The sequence below is a fragment of the Panthera onca genome, chromosome F1, assembly GCF_046562875.1.
Source record: "Panthera onca isolate mPanOnc1 chromosome F1, mPanOnc1 haplotype 2, whole genome shotgun sequence".
In the NCBI taxonomy this organism is placed as follows: domain Eukaryota; kingdom Metazoa; phylum Chordata; class Mammalia; order Carnivora; family Felidae; genus Panthera; species Panthera onca.
Genome location: NC_138355.1, coordinates 41,476,873 through 41,496,943, shown reverse-complemented (window position 1 = coordinate 41,496,943; position 20,071 = coordinate 41,476,873). Strand labels below are relative to the sequence as shown.

The following is a 20,071-nucleotide window of genomic DNA, read 5'->3' as shown; positions in this document are numbered from 1 at the left end:
AAACCTACTGAAAAAAAAAAAAACAGTGAGAGGTTATGGAGGAGATCTTGTCTGCAGAGGAGGAGAAAAAGGCAGAGGAATCTATCACTTCAAATGAGATTAGGGAGGTGTGTAAAATGTGGGAAACGTTGGCCAAATTCTGTGGAAAAGCACCACCCGAGTAAGGCTGTAACAGTATGAGCCATGAATCTGTTTAACAACAATGCAATGTCACATTTCCGTGAAATCCTCAAAAGGAGGCCAAAGCAAGTGTCATTGGATAGGCTCCTTGTTAAAGTTTCATGAAAAGAAAAAGATGCCATTGAGCCACTAGACAGCAGTGATTCTGTTAGTGATAGTGAAAGTCGTCCTACACAGTATCCTTTCTCTCTTTTGTCTCTCTCACACCAACCACAAAGGTTTTCAAAGGTAATTGCAGGTTAATTTTTTCATTTTAAAAAATATTTTGTATTTTATTTATTATTTTGTATTACATTACAGTATGGTAATCATTTTTATGTGAATATTTTTGGGTTGTGGAATGAAACTTTTGAGTTTCCATTATTTCTTATAGGTAAATTTGCTTTGATATACAAGTGCTTTGGATTTCAAGCATGTTTCCAGAACAAATCATGCTTGCAAACCAAGGTTTTATTGTACATTTGTATATATGTTATATAATATCTTTAGACATATATTCCTCTGTTGCATGCCAATGCTTCCTTAGTATAGGTGAGTCTAACCCCTTCCTTAGTAGAGGTGAACACAGATGTGTGAGACTGTAAGTTAAACATGGGATCATAAAACCAACCTTATGTGTTGGGAAGTGACTTTATTTCACTGATAGGTTACAAACTTTGGGGCAATATCAATTCTTTTGTCAAGGACTATCATCAATCTTGGATTTTAGGGTAACTTTTTAGTTCTTAACTTCCTTATAAGTGGTTTTCTTGTCACTTAGAATATAAAGCTCTCAGACAGCTTGTATGTCAGTTTTAGAGTAGGAACTTAAATGAGTTTTGGTTAGTCCAGCTGAAAGTTTGTCAATTTTATTGATACTTTCAAAGAACCAATTTTGTTTTCATTGCCTTTTCTCTATTGTTTTTCTATTTTCTATTTCATTGATTTCTATCCTAATGTCTCTTATTTCCTTCCTTCTATTGCTTTCAGTTTGGTTTGCTCTTCTGTTTCCAGTTTCTTAAGGTGGAGGTTTACATGTTGATTTGAGGTTTTTACAATTTTGGTGTTACAGCTAAAAATTTCCCTCTAAGCACTGCTTTACCTCCATCTAATAAATTTGGTATGTTTAAAAATAGTGCTTGATTGAACATCTCAGTATAGAATGCCATTGTCATCTAGCTTCCAGGATTGTTGAGAAGTTCAAAATCATTCATATGGATCCCCTTTCTCCCCTCTTTTTCTTTTTCTTTTTCTTTCTCTTTCTGGTGAATCTTTTAATTGTTCCAGGGTTCTTAAGTTGCATATTCATGTGCCATAATATGGTCTGTTTTCATCCATTGTTCTGGGCAGTTAATGGCTCATTTTTTTTTTAAGTTTTTATTTTAATTCCAGTTAGTTAACATACAGTTGTATATTAGTTTCAGGTGTACAATATAATTATTCAGTACTTCCATACACCGCCCTGCACTCATCTCTTTAATCCCCATCACCTATTTAGCCCATCCCTCCACCCACCTCCCTTGTGGTAATGCCAGATTGTTCTCTACAGTTAAGAGTATTTCTTGCTTTGTCTCTCTCTGTCTTATTTTTTCCCCTTTGCTCATTTGATTTTGTTTCTTAAATTATTTATTTATTTAAACAAAATTTTTTTTAAATGTTTATTCATTTTTGAGAGACAGAGACAGAGCATGGGTTGAGAGGGGCAGTGAGAGAGGGAGATATAGAATTCAAAGCAAGCTGCAGGCTCTGAGCTGTAGCACAGACAGCTCAGCCACTGATTGAGACACCCAGGCACCCCTTAAATTCTACATATGAGTGAAATCATACGGTGTTTGTCTTTCTCTGACATACTTTACTTAGCATTGTAACTCTCTAGGTCAATTCATGTTGTTGCAAATGGCAAGATTTCAGTATTTTTTAATGACTGAATAATAATCCATTATATGTATATATAATGTATATAAATATATATACAACATCTTCTTTATACTTTCATCAACTGATGGACACTTGGGCTGGTTCAGTAATGTTGCAATAAACACAAGCAGTGTGTATCCCTTTGAATTAGTGTTCTTTATTTTTGAAAAAAAAATTTTTTTAAAGTTTATTTCTGAGAGACAGAGTGCGAGTGGGGGGGTGTGGGCAGAGAGAGAGAGGGAGAGACAGAATCTGAAGCAGGATCCAGGCTATGAGCTGCTAGCATAAAGCCTGACAGGGGGCTTGAACCCCCAAACTGTGAAATCATGACCTGAGCTGAAGTTGGATGCTTAACCGACTGAGCCACCCAGGCACCCCGAGCATCTGACTCTTTTTTTAAAAAAAAAAAAATTTTTTTTAACGTTTATTTATTTTTGAGACAGAGAGATACAGAGCATGAACAGGGGAGGGGCAGAGAGAGAGGGAGTCACAGAATCCGAAGCAGGCTCCAGGCTCTGAGCTGTCAGCACAGAGCCCGACGTGGGGCTTGAACCCACGGACCGTGAGATCATGACCTGAGCCGAAGTCGGTCGCTTAACTGACCAAGCCACCCAGGCGCCCCTCAAGCATCTGACTCTTGATCTCAGCTTAGGTCTTGATCTCAGGGTCATTAGTTCAAGCCGAACACTGGGCTTTGTGCTGGGTGTACAGCCTACTTAAAAAAAGAAAAAGAAAGAAAATACTGAATCTTAGAGGGGCTAAGTACGTTGTTCAAAGTTACACAAGAAATAAGTAGTAGAGCTGGAATTTGGCTTCTAGGATCTTCTGCCTCCAATACCACATTTTTTTTTTTTTTTAACCACACCATTCTGTTTCTTATCCTGTGTGTCAGGGAACAATACCTTTTCAGGTTAAAAATGACAAGGACTACAATAAATATGCTATTTAGTTTGGCTATAATGTCCTAATTTAAATATTCATGACTCTTAGAGTGTAGTTGAGGGGCACGAATGCATCCTTCTTGTTGTGAAAGAGCAACCTTAACTACTTAATGAATCATAAAGCAAACTGTTTCCAAGAGAGACTAAATAGCAATATATTGTGCAGATTGAATAAGGTATTATCAGTGTAAATAGAAAGTATTGATATTACGCAAAAAGTAGGCTCCATTTGCATGGCATACATTTCATCATTCTGACTACAGCTTGAACATGTGTCATTCTATAGAGGACCAGAGCCAGAATTTGCCATTACACCACAGGGAATTTTAAGAGGTCCATAACTCAGCTAACACTGTTTTTGGGTTAATGGATGTTGGATGCATCATTAGAAAGATCAAGTTCTTCCAAAGCTTAGGAGGGAGAGTCACCAGCAGGAAAGAAAGAGAGGTCGGATGGTTATGGTGTTGGACATGACCTTAAAAGTCTCTAACTCTGCTGTCTTGTTCTTAGGAAAAAGAATACTTTGGAAAAATAAATCATTTTGAGATTTGATTTGGGAAATCAATGAATCCATGATCTGGATGTTTGCAAAGTTTATTCCTATATCCATATTTTTAGAGACTTTCAAAGTAAATGGTTCTATAATTTTTCTCAGAAGCACATTGTTGTGCAGGGGAGTTCTTATATCTTACTCTTATCTCTCTCTCTTAGGTCCTCCATGGAGTAAGAGAAGTATCTCTTCCCAGTGATTCCTCAGTTTTCCTTTTCTTCTGATATCTAGATTCTGACAAGATATTTGAGTTGGGTAAATTCCCTTTTAGTATTATTAAAAATGTATAGCTTAGTGGCTTAATAGTATTTTAGACTGTTATTTTTTTTTGTTTTTACATCAGTGTGCTTATGCTAAAATACTAAAATACACGTGTGTCTACTGGAAAATTAATTAAAAGTTAGTGTATGTGCTTAAGAGCTATATTTGTGACATTTTCCTTGCTTATATGCATTTGATTTTCAACAAGCACTAATCTTTATATTTCCAATTCCTATAACCCCCCAAAGTGTTAGCTGAGTTATGAGTCATTTATTGATGTCCTAGTATTCACTTGTTTAGCTCCTTCTTTATTAAAGGCATAGGTAGGGGGAAGCTGGGTGGCTTAGTCGGGTAAGTGTCTGACTTTGGTTCAGGTCATGATCTTGTGGTTGGTGTTTGAGCCCGCATCTGACTCTGTGCTGACAGCTCAGAACCTGGAGTCTGCTTCAGATTCTGTGTCTCCCTCTCTCTCTGCCCCTCCCCCAGTCACACTCTGTGTCTCTTCTTAAAAATAAGTGAATGTTGGGGCGCCTGGGTGGCGCAGTCGGTTAAGCGTCCGACTTCAGCCAGGTCACGATCTCACGGTCCGTGAGTTCGAGCCCCGCGTCAGGCTCTGGGCTGATGGCTCAGAGCCTGGAGCCTGTTTCTGATTCTGTGTCTCCCTCTCTCTCTGTCCCTCCCCCGTTCATGCTCTGTCTCTCTCTGTCCCAAAAATAAATAAACGTTGAAAAAAAAAAAATTAAAAAAAAAAAAATAAAAAAAAAAAATAAGTGAATGTTAAAAAAAAAAAAGGCATAAGTAGGGGATATAAAGAAATGCTGAGATTAGGATCATTGTTGGAGTTCACAGGTAAGGTTTAAATTTTTTTAATGTTTATTTATTTATTTTTGAGAAAGAGAGAGAGAGTGAGCAGGGGAAGGGGCAGAGAGAGAGAGAGGAGAGAGAGAATACCAAGCAGGCTCCGCATTGTCAGTGCAGAGCCTGACCTGGGGCTCCATCTCACGAACCATGAAACAATGACCTGATTGGAAATCAAGAGTTGGACACTTAACTGACTGAGCCATCCAGGTGCTCCTAAGGTTTAGATGCTTGTAAATTAAAAAGCAATCAAATGCAGTCTATAATTATGTATCAAGTTAATGGTACACATAGTGAAGTTTGAGATTTCAGAGAAGAGGGCCCTGAGGGTGAGCTTTTGCTGGTTGAGAATGTTTTTATGGAGAAGGTATGACTTAGAGTGGGTCTTGAATCATAGGCAGGATTTAAATGGTTGGAGAGGTGGAGGCCACATCAGGTTTGGGGAGAGGAATGGATTAGAATGAGCTGGTATGTATGGGAGTGTGTAGAGTTCATTCGGAAGAAGAGGGAGTTTGTATTGGCAATAGTAAAGTTAGTAAAAGAGGCTGTGGTTAGGTGATAAGGGCCTTGAAAATTGCTAAAGATTTGATCCTGTGGGAAATGTGTTTTGGAAAAGAGAGTGACAGAATACTTTAAGAAAATGAATCTGGGGTTGCCTGGGTGGCTTAGTTGGTTAAGTGTCTGACGCAGGTCGTTATCTCATGGTTGGTGAGTTTAAGCCCCATATTGGACTCTCCACTCTCAGAGCAGAGCCTGATTTGAATCCTTTGTCTCTCTCTCTCTCTGCCCCTCCGTGTTCTCACTCTCTCTCTCAAAAATAAAATAAGCACTAGAAAAAAAGAAAGCGAATCTGGTGATAATATACAGTATATAGCACAGAGGTAAAGAGCATGGGTATAGAATCAGAACCATAGCCTTGACTATTTATTTGCTGTATAAACTTTGGCAAATACTTTATCCATTCTGAGCCTTAGTTCCCTCATTAAAGAACTTAATTTATTAATTAAGTTTTATTTTTCATTGTGGTGAAAAATACTGTTGCTCTATTTTTAAAATGGAGGTGTTGAATAATAATACCACCTATCTCTAGGGTTATTGTGAGGAGTAAATGAGAGGAAGTATGTAAAATGCTTGGTCCTTTCATACATGCCTGGCACATAATCCTTCAGGATAGATTAGCTAAAAATATTATCTAAAAGGGAAGAGGCTTATGGGGCCCCAGCCCCTGGTGGTGTCACCCAGAGACCCTGTGGTCATGTGCCCTCATGATGGCAACTGGCTATGGAGCAGCACAGTGGCAAGACAATTTTTGCCAACTTTACTCGCTCTGAGGATGCTGGAGGGAATGGCTGATGTCCAACTGTGCACAGGCTGAACCAGTCTTAGGAGAGGGGCTGAAGTTTGCTAGTGAAGGATGTGTGTTCATCTGCTGCCAAGTAGGAGAAAAACCTTTTTGCAAAGATCCAAATAATGACTTCAGAAAAAGCTTGGAAGTGGGGCACCTGGGCGGTCCAGTGGGTCAAGTGTCCAACTTTGGCTCAGGTCATGATCTGACAGTCTGTGAGTTCGAGCCCCGCTTCGGGTTCTGTGCTGACAGCTCAGAGCCTAGAGCCTGCTTCGGATTCTGTGTCTCCCTCTCTCTCTGCCCCTTCCCTGCTTGTGCTCTGTCTCTCTCTGTCTCAAAAATAAAATAAAAACATTAAAAAAAATTAAAAAAAAAAAAGAAAAAGCTTAAAAGTAACTGCAGTGTCTATACTACCTAAATATGGAACATCTCAAAAACTGGTAGAATCTGAGTGTCTTCAGGCCAACTTTGTGGAGATGTTGTTCTCTGGATGTTAGCATTTTAAATTATAGCTTATTTATTTATTTTAAGAGAGAGAGAGAACAGGTGCACAAGTGGGGGAGGGACAGAGAGAGCGGGAGAGAGAGAATCCCAAGCAGGCTCTGCCCTATGAGTGCAGAGGCTGATATTGCAAGGCTGGATCACACAAACCATGAAATCATGACCTGAGCTGAAATCAAGAGTGGGACGCTTAACCATCTGAGCCACCCAGGTGCCCCTCTGGAGATTAACATTCGATGATGGCAATTTTGTCTTCATTTCCTGATTTGCTTTAGTATAAAAGAAACTGCATACTTGCCTTGAATTCATGTTTAGTAATAAATAAATAAGTAAATAATGATGTAAAAGAAATGGTATGTCTAAACAGGAAGTGCTATTAAATGCTCATGAACTCTCAAAAAAAAAAAAAGGGAAGAGGCTAGGGATAGTGAGATTAGGGGAAACTTATAATTAAATTATGAGTTTCTCAGGCATTTTTCTCACACTGTATTATAGCTGACCCTTTAACAAGGTTGGGGGCAGGGGGTGAGGGACACCGAAACTACCCCCTCACATAAAAAATCTGGGCATAAATTTTGACCTCTCCAAAACTTAACTACTAATAGCCTACTGTTGACTGAAAGCCTTGTTGATAATATAAACAGTCTAACATATTTTGTGTGTTATATGTATTATATATTCTTATCACAAAGTAAGTTAGAGAAAAGAATGTTATTAAGAAAATTATAAGGAAGATAATATACACTTACACTAGTGTACTATAAAAAAATCTATGTGTAGGCAGATCCACAGGATCTGTCTCTTGCTTCAACAGTGTTGGGAGGGAACACATCCAGGGAATAGCTTCTTCCAGCCCCCCACCACCCTTCCAACTTCTTTTCCAGTTGAAACCTCTGAAGGCATCTTCTTACCATCTTCTATCTCCAGGGCAAGCCAACACTGTTTCTTGAGCTTAGCACCTCATTGCTGATCAACCGTGAACGATCACATTCATCAAAATTACTCCACGGAGGTGAAGGCTCCATGGACCACCTGATCAGTGTGCATCCAAGGACCTGGGCACCTACCTTTCTCTACGCTACTGTTTCCACCTGGAGGATGTGGATGTTGAGAGCATGGGCCATTTTTTTCCGCCAGAGGGTGCCACGTGTCCCTTGACCTTAACAAACCAGCTCCGTGGCTGTGCTCTCTTTCAGGACAGTCAGAAACCGCGGACATCATGGAAGCCGCCATGGCCCTGGACGGAGAAGGACCTGAAGCTGCATGTACTGAACTGTGCATGTCCTGCCTGTCCCCGGGCAGACCCCCATCTCTGTGACTTCCTGGAGAACCACTTCCTGGATGAGGAGAGGAAACTGTTCAAGAAGATGGGCAACAACTTGACTGTGCAGGCTGGCTGGCCTCCAGGCGGGGCTGGGTGAGTGTCTCTTGGAAAGGCTCACCCTCAGTCGCCACTGGGAACCTCTGGAGCCCCACGGTGTCAGGGCTTTTGCCTGAGCCTATCCCTGCAGTCACTAGGAGGCTTTTCAACCACCCTGGAACCTTCTTCAAAGCTGCGGACCAAATGGAGACAATAAAATTTTGTGCAGAAAAAAAGAAAAATTCTGGCTTATTGGTGGATTGTTGCAGTTGAAACCCGCATTATTCAAGGGCCAACTTATATTTGTTTATATGTCTCATTTGAACTCGTTGAAGGCAAGAACTATCTTCAATTACTAGTGCGGGTGCAGGGTAATTTGAGTCCATAATTGAGATATGCGTTGAGTTGGTCAGAGTGGACAGAAAAGGTGGGTAAAGGAGACCTGATGAAGAAACGATTAATTATGCTCCAATGATTGAAGCTGGCACTGGAGAAGCAAAGTGAATAGTAGAGATGATTCTAGGATTTTAAGAGCTTGGGGAGCTGAGAAAACAATGACTATTAAAAAATGTTTTTTTAATTAATTTATTTTGAGAGAGAGAGAGTGTGCACACATGCGTGAGAGCGAGGTGGGAGGGACAAAGAGAGAAGGAGAGAGAATCCCAAGCAGACTTTTTGCTGTCCGGGCAGAGCCTGACACGGGGCTCGATCCTACCAATAGTGAGACCATGACCCCAGTGGAAATCCAGAGCCAGGAGCTTAACCGGCTGAGCCACCCAGGTGCCCCTAAAAGGATGACACTATTAACAGAAGAAAGGACATCAGCAAAGAATGAGTTTTGGAGATGAAATGGTGAGTTTGCTTTTATTGCTGTTGCTTCAGAGTTAGATGCTCATTTATTTATTCCACAGATACCATTTTTACCATATGAAGTCAGATACTTTGCCCAAATTTTGCTTATAAAATATTGCATATCTTGTTCCTCAGTTTTAAGTTTCTGTCCCTTTTCTTTCTTTTAGCTTCTCTTTGCTTTGCCTACTCTCAGAGGAATAGCCTTTTCTATTTATTTATTTGTTTATTTATTCATCTATTTAATTAATTAATTATTATCAATCCAGTATAGTTAACTGTATTATATTAGCTTCAGGTGTCCAAGATAGTGATTCAGCAATTCTATACAATACCTCAGTGCTCGTAAGTGTACTCATAATCCCCTTAACCTGTTTAACCCATCCCATGATTTTTTTTTCTTGTGTTCCTTCTCTTCTTGGTTTTCACTCTATTCTTGTCTTGCTTCTGCCCAAGAATTACTTCTAACCCATTCATTGCTCTTTTCCCACACTTCTCTGTCTCGTCTGTAGTGCACATTTTTGCTGCCTTTCTCTTTTTTCTTCCCTGGTATCCAACGAAATCAAGGATTTTGTCGTCCATGGTGCACCCCCTTCTGAAGAGTTTTGAGCAGTAAATGGGAAGGTAGTAACTGCAATTTAGTAGGATTGTGTGTGTGGGGAGGTTGTATGTATTGTTTCTCTGGAATCTCAAACCAAAGAATGATTCCTTTGGAACATGTTGATAGTTTTCACTTGTGCTTCTGATTACCTAGGATATTTTGGTTATGGCGAGATGAGAGAGGTATGAGTTTAACTGTAACCTGATCAGGTCAGTTTTAGATAAAGCTAAGAAGAGTTAATGAGTTGTACTTCACAGAGGAATTTCTGTGTAGGAGGGCCTTTTGTTTTTCAGGTGTACATTAACATGGGCCACTGTAAGCCTGGTGTATAGAAAAGAGTGTTAGCTGCATATGTAGAATCAGAACATTCAGGCACTTTAATTCTGAGACTCGAATTTAAAATCTCTTTTTATTGCCATTCACTGCTTTACCATGATGTATCATGAGGAAGATCAAATGAAGTTGGAACTTGAGTGATTTTCAACTGGTGATGGTTGAGTTAGGAGCGTAGTACTGAGGTTTATTTTGCTAAGCAAATACTTAATTTTTTTTCTTTTTTTAAATTTAATTTATTTTTTTAATTTACATCCAAGTTAGCATATGGTGCAACAAGGATTTCAGATTCTTTAATGCCCCTTACCCATTTAGCCCATCTCCCCTCCCACAACCCCTCCAGTAACCCTCTGTTTGTTCTCCATATTTAAGAGTCTCTTATGTTTTGTCCCCCTCCCTGTTTTTATATTATTTTTGCTTTCCCTTTTGTTCATCTGTTTTGTATTTTAAAGTCCTCATATGAGTGAAGTCATGTGATATTTGTTTTTCTCTAATTTCACTTAGCATAATACCCTCCAGTTCCATCCACGGAGTTGCAAATGGCAAGATGTCATTCTTTTTGATTGCTGAGTAATACTCCATTATATATGTGTGTATATATATGTGTGTATATATGTGTGTGTGTGTGTATATATATACACCACATCTTCTTTATCCATTCATCCATCGATGGACGTTGTGGCTCTTTCCATACTTTGGCTGTTGATAATGCTGCTATAAACATTAGGGTGCATGAGCAAACACTTAATTTGTAGATAACACACATTAAATATGTAAACAAGACCTGAGGGTAGGAGGAAATTTTTAAGTTGTTCAACAGAATACATGGTTTGAGGCACTTAAAAAATTCCACTAAGCACTGTAGAAACACAATTTATATATGGATAATTGATGTGCTAATTGCAATTTGAAATCTCATTAAACTAATTTTCTAAAGATTTCTACCAGGTGTTTTTTTTTCTCCAGATTAGTTTATGTTGTTTGTATTTGAAAGGAATGAAACTGTACTTCAAGAATGTTTATAATTCAGATGCTTCACAAATTCCAATTGTTTCTCATCCCTCATTACTGATGTTTGATGGTTTGTTTCCACCTTGTTTCAAGAAGCTCCTGAAAGCAGGATTTCTACAGGAGATCTATCTATATATGTATCTAAAAATATATATATATATATATTTATATATAATTTATTTTTAGGCAAATATATATTATTAATGTTGGGCATTTCCAAGTTTATCTCTGCTGAGAATTCCTCTCTGCTTTTTAAGCTTTGAAAATATGCTTAAAATTTATGAAAATACAGAACATTATTTTTAGTATGCTGGATTAATTTTCCACTTCTTCACTCCTTTTAATTATGGACCATACATTGAAGCCTTTACTGTGTGGCTTCACAGTCCCTCCTTCTAGAATAGGCAGAACATACATATTTTCTTATCTCATTGATTTACTTCTTATCTCATTGATTTACTTTACTCATTGAAACTCTAATCTTATTTTTTATTGAAAGGTAATTCATATACCATAAACTTCACCATTTTAAAGTGTACAGTTCAGTGGCTTTTAGCATATTCATGAAAATGTGCAACCCTTACTGTCATCTAATTAGGGACATTTTCATTACCCCAGAAAGGAACCATATACTAGTCAGCAGTCTCTGCCTATTCCACCCTCCCCCAACTCCAAGCCGCCACTAATCTACTTTCTGTCTTTATAAGAAAGATATGTCCATCTATTTTGGACATGTCATATAGAATCATATGTTACGTGGTCTTTTGTGTCTGGCTTCTTTTACTCACTACAGTGTTTTAAAGACTTACGTAGGCTGCAGCATGAACTAAGACTTCATTTCTTTTTATGGTCAAATAATATTCCATTGTATGGGTATGCCACATTTTGTTTATTTGTTAATGGACATTTTGCTTGTTTCCACCATTTGGCTGTTGTGAATAAAGCTGTTAGGAGCATTCATGTACAAGTTTTTATATGAGCAAATGTTTTCAGTTCTCTTGAGTATATACATAGGGATAGCATCGAACCATAAGATACCTCTATTTTGGAGAATTGCCAATCTTTTTTCTCCAGTAGATGTACCATTTTATATTTCTTCAGTAATGTTTGAGGATTCCAGTTCCTCCATATCTTCAACAATATTATTATAATCTGTCATTTTGATTATAGTCATCCTAGTGGGTGTGAAGTTGTATCTTATCGCTTTGGTTTTCATTTCCCTAATGGCTTAATGATGTTGAACATCTTTTCGTGTCCTGGTCAGTAGAATGAATATCAGTGGCTGTGATGCAAACAGAGGTTTTAAATTTTCCTGTGTGATTTGACTTGGCTTCTTGTGCTTCTACCAGTTAACACAAGAACATCCTCAGGTAGCTGCTGATCCAAAGAGAAGGAGGAGACGTGTGAAGCAGACCTAAACCCATTTCAGAGTCTGCAGCCAAGATCAGCCAACCTCTATACCCTTGAGCAAGACTACCTGTAGTCTATTTCAAATTTGAAGGGAATATCCATTTTTAAAGCAAATTATGTCTCTTACCTATATTAGCAGAAAAATAATTACCTTTATGCACTGTAATGAAATATAATAAGTTATGTAGCATGTCAGCAACTTCTGTGTTGAATCTATTCTAAAAATTAAAAACCAGGGGACTTTGGTCCACTGTAAGGTCCTAGAATGATAGAGCCAGAAGGAGATTTTGAGACTGTATAATCCAATCTCATCCTTTTGCAGATGAGGCAATTGAGACATCTTATGCTACATGCTCAGGTGACTTAGATAACCAGTGGCTAAGCCATGAGAGAAATCCAGTTGTCTGGCCCCCAGGACAGTGTGCATGTTTTAAATGAACCCTCTCCCCTCTCTTTGTTCTCTTTGTGCAATCAACAGTCAGTCTTGGCCCTAATGTTTCCCATGATGGTACTTAATAAGCATGTGAGAATGATGACTAAGCTAATTTATAAATTAGCTGGAAAACAAGAGAAAGGGAATAGACTATGCCTTCATTTATGTAGCACATATTTATCGAGTGCTTACCATGTTGCCGTGCATTGTGTAAGACACTCTGTGAGACACAGTAGGGTACGACAGGGATGTGAGCCTTACCAGTAACTGTGGGGATTGCAGTCTAGGTGATTGAATCAGGGTGGTACTTTGAAGGTAATTTTTGTTCCATAAGGAAAGGTAGATTATTGGATTGTCAATAAATGTTCTACCCAGTTATTTCTCTTTTCATCACCTAGAATACAATTTTATTTGTCAACTAGAATTCTAGGAAGGTGTTTATCCACTAAGATCTGGAAACAGAACATACTTCAGGTCTCTTGTCAAGGGCCAAATGGATTTCTCAGCTGACTGTGATGAACACCTGTAATCTCAGGAGTGTTAGACTGCGGGGCACAGGCAAGTGGAAGATTGAACAGGTGATGCAGCCCTGATCACAGAGGTTGCACAGCAGCCAGAAGGCAAAGGATCCTACAGCAAGTGTGAGTCAGACAAAAGTTTGACAGCCAGATGTGGAGTTGTAGACCCTGAACCTCATTTTCAGGGCTGGGAGAGCAGTCACCTAGAGTAATTAGGAAATGAAGATATCAAGATATTGAGATGGGACGGAAGGCAGAGGTTAAGCAAAAGATAATATGGCAGATTTACTGAAACTGGATAATGGGGCAAGGCTTGCTCAGGAGAATACAAAAGAGCCTGGTTGCTCAAAGCAGAATTCAAAGCTGAGAGGATAACCCTGGCAAAGCTTGTTTTATGCTGAGCTATCAAACTTTGTCCTCATATTTTTCTTGCCTAAGGATTAGGTGATGAAAATCAGCTTATAAGTGATGTTCAGGCAGTTCCAAGTGTGGGGAATAAGGTCTAGAGACTCTGTTGAGGTCAAGAGCCTTGCCACTGGGGATGACTTTTGATTGACGTTATCTTATCAAACAGGCTTTCACACTGTAGTGTGCATTAGAATTACCTGGTGGGATTATTGAAACATGGATTTCTGGGCCCTAGCCCTAGAGTTCTGATTTGTTAGGTTGAAACTGGGGCCAAATAGTGGGCACTTGTTTTTCTTTCTTCCTTTTTTTCTTAATTTTTTAATGTTTATTTATTTTTGACGAGGGGGAGGGGCACAGAGAGAGAGGGAGACACAATCTGAAGCAGACTCCAGGCTCTGAGCTGTCAGTGCAGAGCCTGAGGCGGGGCTTGAACTCACGAGCCATGAGATCATGACCTGAACCAAGGTCTGATGCTGAACCTACTGAGCCACAGACACCCCTGGAATAGTGTGCATTTCTAAGGAGTTCCCAAGTAATGCAGGTGAAGCAGGTTCGGGACCACGCTTGGAATACTCCTGTCTGATAGTATCAAAGATACTTGAGGTAAGATAATGGAGGTTGTTAGGGCCTTATAATGGCACCTGGTGGATTTCTTCCAGGAAGAAGCAGGAACCTCAGAGAATCTGTTTCCTTTGAGTACATAGTAAAAGCTTATACTCTTTTGTCAATAACTTTCAAACACTACATTTTTTTTCCTGCTAATATACTTAAGATACATGATTTGCTTATAAAATTAGACCTTCCTTAAAAATTAAAGCAGTGTTAAGTATTTGCCTTCCTAGTACAAACATCACATCTCCAAGAGGGCAGGACTGCCTCTGCCTTTTCATTTGCTGTATCCCTGGCACATTCTGTTGATACATCATAGGGGCTCAGGAAGTATTTCTTAAGTGAGCAAATAAATTTAATTTGCACATACTTTAAATTTATATTTTATTAATTTTCCTCTATGGCAGCATTAAAAGTAAGAATGCAAAATAGTTGACATGAAGGGAAAAAGATGGGGACCCATAGGAACCACAGGAAGGACCATTAGGTAGAACTTCAGGAAACAGGTGTAGAGACTGCCCCACTTTGTGAGACGAGTGGCTGGGTAGGTACACATCAACATTCTCATGCCTCTGCTCTGCCCCTCACTAGGAGAAGGTGCACAGTGAGTGGTGGTTTTTTTTCTCCAGCTTTTCACTGCACTCACTTGTCAAACCTCTGAGACCACAGTCCTACATGAGTCATGGGAGCTTGCCTCCTGCCTGATGCTCCCACCTGCTCCAGGCCACCTCTGCCACTCCCTGGTGGTCTCTGTCTTTCCTCCCTGCTTTCTCAGACATTCTTCTCTTCAGGGCAGGAGCCAACTGCTGTACAACGTGCCCCCCCCCCCCCCCCAGGTTGATTGCCAGTAACTGGCCCTTAGTTTCCACTAATAAGGAAATGGAACTTCTGTGTTATCTAAAAGAAATTGTAAGCACTAACCTAATAGCTACAAGGTTTAACGAGCTACTCTGTAAAGTAGATAGTTTAGAAATGCAAAATTTTATTCTTGTGATCATCCAGTGGCTCATTCTGTTTTACCTCTGCCTGTGTCTCTTGCTTCCATTTCAAGTTTCTCTTTAGTCAAACCTATAATCATCTAGAACAAAAGTTTTCACTCCCTCACCACTTAAAAAAAAAACTTTTTAAATGTTTGTTTATTTTTGAGAGAGACAGAGCATGAGCAGGGTAAGGGCAGAGAGAGAGAGGGAGACACAGAACTGAAGCAGGCTCCAGGCTCTGAGCTGTTAACAAAGAGCCCGACGCAGGGCTCGAACCTATGAACCGTGAGGTCATGACCTGAGCTGAAGTCGGACCCTTAACCAACTGAGCCACCCCAGTGCCCCTCCCGCACCATTTTAAAAACCACGAGATCTTTAATTCAAACAACCCTCAGTAAAAACTCTGTGCATAAACACTGGGAGTGGGAGTGCCCTGTTCTCCACCTGAACCCAGCAATGTCACTGCGGCAATTCAGGCCAGCATGGTATGTGGCAATAAATTAGCTAAGACAGATGGAGCACAGTTATTTCCTCAACAATTACATACTGGGTGTCCCAGAAAATGACTACTTTGCTGGATGCTTATTTCAGACGGTAGTAGGGAAAGGAAATAAAATGGAATCAAATGCTGAGAACAAGGGAAGCTATTTGTGCTTCTTCTTCTGAAATACTGTTTCCTCTCCCACCCCGGGGGATTTCAATCTGACCACTGGCAGGAAGGTGGTCATTAGAGTGAAATGGTATCTTCTTTTTCAAATACCCCACTATGCTGTACATGGTAATAATTGGTACTCGAATGCTCACCATCCACAGAAATAAAGGGGGTAGAATTGGGTCCTAGATGGTGCCAGCTTCTGTAAAGCTCATATTCTAGGGGAAGCCTGGGATGAGCAGGAAGGAGCCAGAGTTCCTGGGCAGAAGACCAGCCCACTTGCTGGCTGCAAGAGTTAAGGCAAATCTCTGGGCCTTTGGGACCTTCAGTGTTCTAGGTGTAAGATGGGGACGGTAATCCTTGTTCTGCCTCCTTCAAGGGGTTGTGGGGGGTGTTAGGACTCAGTCTCCTAGGTTAAGGGCTCAAATAACATAGTGTACATGAAAGTGTTTCATGAAGTTAGAAACAAACATGAGCTTTTATTATATAAGCATTTGAGAAATACTTGTGGGTGAGGCACAAAAATTTTTTGTGAAGGTGCACTGTGCACAGGAGACTGTCATAGGCTCTTCAAGGAAGAATGGGACCAGTAGACAGCGCATTTAGGAGTTAAATAATCAAATGAACCCATGGATAGAAAAGGACATTGTCAGCTGTCATTTGTTGAGCATCTTCATTGGGTCACACACTGAGACAAGGGATCTCAATGACAACCTTACAAACAGAAATAATTGTTCTCAATACAAAGCTGGGAGCTGGGAGTTCATAGGAACTTGCACTGGGTCATGCAGCTTGTGAGGGTCAGTGTGAGAGCCAAGACTAAACCTCTCCCTGCTCCTCTGTTTTCTCTCCACCCCTCTTCATCTTCTTTTTCCTTTCAATTGCCTTCCATTTCTCCTTTTACACACATACACACACACACACACACAAACACACACACACAGATATGCCTATGCCATATTTAAAACTAAGCACAGATTTTGTCATTATTAGCCAGTTGGATTAGTTTTCCTGTTAATTTATATGAATCATATTTTAATGTTTTAATTTTCATGTTTTAATATTTTAAAACAGTGCTATAGATTATCAGCTTCCAAAGAAGACATCTTAGAGCCCAGATTGTTGGATCTGACATCAAATCTATACTTTTAGAAATATGAATGGTGGAGTAAATTAAGCCTATTTCTTTCAACATTACAATTAAGTCTCTGAAATATTGGGTTATTCATGTAGTAAAAAGTCCTGTCACAGAAAAAAACATTTCAGTTGTAACTAAAACTTGATGTGATAGCAGTTAGATTTGATATGCTTCTTACTGAGCATATTACTCAGAGCAATAGGGGGTATAGCTTTCTTTTTTTTTTTTAATTTTATTTATTTTGAGAGAGAGAGGGTACACATGTGTGTGAGAAGGGGTGAGGGTGTGGCAGAGAGAGAATCCCAAGCACGCTCCGAGCTGTCAGCACAGAGCCCTGTGCAGGGCTGGAACCCATGAACTGTGAGATCATGACCAGAGCCAGTCAAGAGTCGGACACTTAACTGACTAAGCCACCCAGGCACCCCTGGGGTATAGTTATCTTTTAACCAAGCATAATGAACATGTTTTATACCAGTATCCTCTGTTAACTAGTGAATTCCATCACAGCTTTACTTTGCTGATATGATGTGATCGATTCAGCTTTTCTAGATTACTTTATAAGTTGCTGTGGAGAATAAGTTACATGGTAAAGGTGAGTTTTAGCAAGTGCCAAGAACAAATCTCCTAGATTTTCCTATGGGGAACACATTTATGTTGACATAAATTGGGTTGCTAATTATGTAACTAGACGTATCACATATTTAGCAAACAGCTTGTCATGAGCAAGTCTCAACCATGAAAAGAGTTTAACTCTTTAACTCAACCATTTGAAAAGAGTTTAACTTTTCAAATAATCCTTTGGAACCTCTGAACAAGAAGAACAAACAAATATATTTAGACTAGTACAGGTTCGAACAGTGCATGGAAACTAATTACATCCCACTGTCACACCTGAGGGACACACACCTTTCTTCAAGTCAAGGTTCTTGGTTCTTATTAAGGACTAAGGAGAGAGTGATTACTTGTAAGCTAGGAACTTGGGAGTTCACTTTCAGAAGCTTCCCTACCTCTCAGGATGCTGGGAAAATTGTCACCAGATGAGACCCATCTTTGAGACTGTGCAGTGCTTATAACTATGTCTTGAGGACTTAGACACATGGAGTGGCCTCTTCCCTATACACTATAGAGAGTCGTGTGGGGTTTAACAAGACTAATTCTCCTACTCTGCAGGGGAGAGGCAGTCACCAAGACAGTTTACTCATTCATTACTTCATTTCTTTCATTTGAGGATGAGATATAGTACCTACCATCTGAGGATTTGATAGAGCAATTTGACATAAGAAATTTTTTTTATGAACTGGAGGATGGAAGAAAATGATCATTTGTTTCATGCTTGCTTTGTGCCAGGTATTTTCCTATCCTAAAACATTTAATTTGTATTAAAAATCCCATACTATCAAGTTGTACTCCTTTTTTTTTTTAAGGACACAGTAAATTATTTTTTGATTGTTTTATTTTCGAAAAACAAATACATGATGACATTGTGTGCTGTAGCTAACATCATCAAAACACATACAACTTCTAATATAGCTACTCAGAATGTTAGAATATTATTCTAAGTTCTTTATGCCCTAGCAATATTTTTTTTTAAGTTTATTTAGTTTTTTAGTAATCTCTATACCCAATGTAGGGTTCAAACTCACGACCCCGAGATCAAGAGTTGCTTCCTCTTCCAACTGAGCCAGCCTGGTGCCCCTACCTGAGGAATATTAATTTGGAATTACTATATTCATTTTTTTTTTTTGTATGTATATACCACTTTTTATTTATTTATTTATTTTTTTTAATATATGAAATTTATTGTCAAATTGGTTTCCATACAACACCCAGTGCTCATCCCAAAAGGTGCCCTCCTCAATACCCATCCCCCACCCTCCCCTCCCTCCCACCCCCCATCAACCCTCAGTTTGTTCTCAGTTTTTAAGTCTCTTATGCTTTGGCTCTCTCCCACTCTAACCTCTTTTTTTTTTTTTTTCCTTCCCCTCCCCCATGAGTTTCTGTTAAGTTTCTCAGGATCCACATAAGAGTGAAACCATATGGTATCTGTCTTTCTCTGTATGGCTTATTTCACTTAGCATCACACTCTCCAGTTCCATCCACGTTGCTACAAAAGGCCATATTTCATTTTTTCTGATTGCCACGTAGTATTCCATTGTGTATATAAACCACAATTTCTTTATCCATTCATCAGTTGATGGACATTTAGGCTCTTTCCATAATTTGGCTATTGTTGAGAGTGCTGCTATAAACATTGGGGTACAAGTGCCCCTATGCATCAGTACTCCTGTATCCCTTGGATAAATTCCTAGCAGTGCTATTGCTGGGTCATAGGGTAGGTCTATTTTTAATTTTCTGAGGAACCTCCACACTGCTTTCCAGAGCGGCTGCACCAATTTGCATTCCCACCAACAGTGCAAGAGGGTTCCTGTTTCTCCACATCCTCGCCAGCATCTGTAGTCTCCTGATTTGTTCATTTTGGCCACTCTGACTGGCGTGAGGTGATATCTGAGTGTGGTTTTGATTTGTATTTCCCTGATGAGGAGCGACGTTGAACATCTTTTCATGTGCCTGTTGACCATCCGGATGTCTTCTTTTTTTTTTATTTATTTATTTATTTATTTATTTATTTATTTAAATTTTTTTTTTCAACTTTTTTTTTTTTTTTTGTTTTGTTTTTGTTTTTTATTTATTTTTGGGACAGAGAGAGACAGAGCATGAACGGGGGAGGGGCAGAGAGAGAGGGAGACACAGAATCGGAAACAGGGTCCAGGCTCCGAGCCATCAGCCCAGAGCCTGACGCGGGGCTCGAACTCACAGACTGCGAGATCGCGACCTGGCTGAAGTCGGACGCTTAACCGACTGCGCCACCCAGGCGCCCCCCGGATGTCTTCTTTAGAGAAGTGTCTATTCATGTTTTCTGCCCATTTCTTCACTGTGTCATTTGTTTTTCGGGTGTGGAGTTTGGTGAGCTCTTTATAGATTTTGGATACTAGCCCTTTGTCCGATATGTCATTTGCAAATATCTTTTCCCATTCTGTTGGTTGCCTTTTAGTTTTGTTGGTTGTTTCCTTTGCTGTGCAGAAGCTTTTTATCTTCATGAGGTCCCAGTAATTCACTTTTGCTTTTAATTCCCTTGCCTTTGGGGATGTGTCGAGTAAGAGATTGCTACTGCTGAGGTCAGAGAGGTCTTTTCCTGCTTTCTCCTCTAGGGTTTTGATGGTTTCCTGTGTCACATTC

General features: G+C 39.6%; 1 long non-coding RNA gene across 7 annotated transcripts in view; it reads left to right on the top strand.

The window, feature by feature from the left end:
* The window catches only part of LOC132686321 (uncharacterized), a 184,310-nt gene that overhangs the window by 38,623 nt on the left and 125,616 nt on the right, over positions 1–20,071 (top strand). For all 7 annotated transcript variants that reach the window (XR_009613588.3, XR_009613585.3, XR_009613586.3 and 4 more), the window contains 2 exons: positions 3,729–3,822; positions 7,460–8,744. This is a non-coding gene — a long non-coding RNA (uncharacterized LOC132686321). The remainder of the gene's footprint in view (positions 1–3,728; positions 3,823–7,459; positions 8,745–20,071) is intronic.